The sequence below is a fragment of the Salvelinus sp. IW2-2015 genome, unplaced genomic scaffold (genome assembly GCF_002910315.2).
Source record: "Salvelinus sp. IW2-2015 unplaced genomic scaffold, ASM291031v2 Un_scaffold6769, whole genome shotgun sequence".
Lineage (NCBI taxonomy): Eukaryota > Metazoa > Chordata > Actinopteri > Salmoniformes > Salmonidae > Salvelinus > Salvelinus sp. IW2-2015.
The window spans coordinates 12,652-14,907 of NW_019948031.1; positions in this window are offsets into that span (position 1 = coordinate 12,652).

Consider the following 2,256-nt stretch of genomic DNA (forward strand, 5'->3'; position numbering starts at 1 on the left):
GATGTAGTAGAGTGAGTGATGAGGCAGTGGCGAGAGGGAGGGAGATGAGAGAGAGGCAGAGGGGAGGGAGGGAGCAGAGAGAGAGAGGAGAGGCAGAGGGAGAGAGAGGTCAGAGAGAGAGAGGCAAGGAAAGAGGAGGCGAGAGTAGAGGCAGGGAAGAGAAGGCCAAGGAGGAAGAGAGGCCAGAGTGGAGGAGAGGAACAGGGAGGACGAGAGAGAGAGCAGAAGGAGAGAGCAGAGCAGAGAGAGGCAGGAGAGAGATGAGAGAGAGAGAGGAGGGAGATGAGAGAGAGAGAGAGAGGCGAGGGAGAGAGAGCAGAGAGAGGAGAGAGAGAGAAAGAGAGAGAGAGAAGAGAGGTCAGAGAGAGAGAGGCAGAGCAGAGAGTAGGCAAGGAGAGAGCGAAGGCAGGGAGAGAGAGGCAGAGGGAGGAGAGCAGATGGGAGAGAGCAGAAGGAGAGAGGCAGAGGGAGAGAGGCAAGTAGGGCAGAGGAGGCAGAGAGAGATGAGAGAGGAGAGAGATGAAGACTCTCTCTCTCTCTGCCTCTCTCTCTCTCTGCCCCTCTCTCTCGCACCCTGTCAGAGAAAGAGATTGTTTATTTCACTTTTATTTATTATCTACTTCAATGTGTTTCCCATGCCAATAAAGCCCCTTAAATTGAAATTGAAATGAACAGACCACAGTTGACACACATATTTCCCACAGATCACACTCTGATATCTGATAAACTAATATCTGTTGGGTGAAATACCGCAGTGTGCATTCACAGCAGCTAGATGTGTGGCCCGTTGCCATGACAAAGGGCAGCCAGTGGAGCACAAACAACCATTGTAAATACAACCTAGATTTCCCTTTTATCTCCCCTTTCACACTTACAACAATAACATACAATAACATAATAATAACAACACTGTACAATAACATAACATTTGAAATGTCTATAGAACTTCTGTGAGTGTGAATGTTCACTAATGTTTCCCTTGTTTATTTCCCTTTAGTTTATTATCTACTTCACTTGCAAAGTAAACATAACATAAAAATGTGTTTCCCATGTCAATAAAGCCCTTTGAATTGAATTGAAAGAGGGATAGAGTCGAAAGGAAGACTGACATCGAGGGGGAAAAGAGAGAGGGAAAGATAGACCAGGGCAGGTCAAGAATTCCTATTTCAGTGTTTCAAAGTAGCTCTCTGTCTCCATCTGTAGGTTTCATAAGTGGGTCCATGGAGTGTCCTCTCAGCTGTTATTGAGTTATTAACAGAGGAACAGAATGAACAGGACCCCGAATGTGTTCCAAACGCCACCCTATTCCCTACACCGTGCACTAATGTTGACCAGGGCCCTATGGACCCTAGTGCACTATATGGGGAATAGGGTGCCATTTGGGACGCCCCCCAGGAGAACAATGCCCAATGCCGCCCACAGGGCATTCTGAGGTAAATGGATTTGTACATTTAAAAACGGTTTAATGTTTCTCTCTCTACCAGTTCTGAGGAGTTATATCCCTGAAAAGAAAGATGAATAATCTGTAGAATGAGTTTGTCTTAAGGGTCAGGTCAACCAACCGACTTATTCAGAGTAGAGAGAGAGTAGAGAGAGAGTAGAGAGAGAGTAGAGAGAGAGTAGAGAGAGAGTAGAGAGAGAGGAGAGAGAAGAGAGAGAGAGACAGAGACAGAGACAGAGACAGAGACAGAAACAGAGACAGAGACAGAGGAGAGAGGAGAGAGGAGAGAGGAGAGAGAGTAGAGAGAGAGTAGAGAGAGAGTAGAGACAGAGGAGAGACAGAGGAGAGACAGAGGAGAGAGAGAGAGGAGAGACAGAGAGAGAGAGAGACAGAGAGAGAGAGTAAAGGCCGGTAAATGGCCAGTAAAGAGCTACACTACTGAGAATCTGCAATCAGGACCCTGTGTCTGAAATGGCACCCTCTTCCCTATACAGTGCACTATACGGCTCTGGTCAAAAGTAGTGCACTATATAGAGAAGAGGGTGGCATTTCAGACACACCCTCTTCCTACACCACAATAACACACACTACAACACTCAGCCTCTATCTCCTCTATCTCCTCTAACCCATCTATCTCCTCTATCTCCTCTATCCCCTCTATCTCCTCTAACCCCTCTATCTCCTCTAACCCCTCTATCTCCTCTATCCCCTCTATCTCCTCTATCTCCTCTATCTCCTCTAACCCCTATATCTCCTCTATCTCCTCTATCTCCTCTACCCCATCTATCTCCTCTATCTCCTCTATCTCCTCTAAC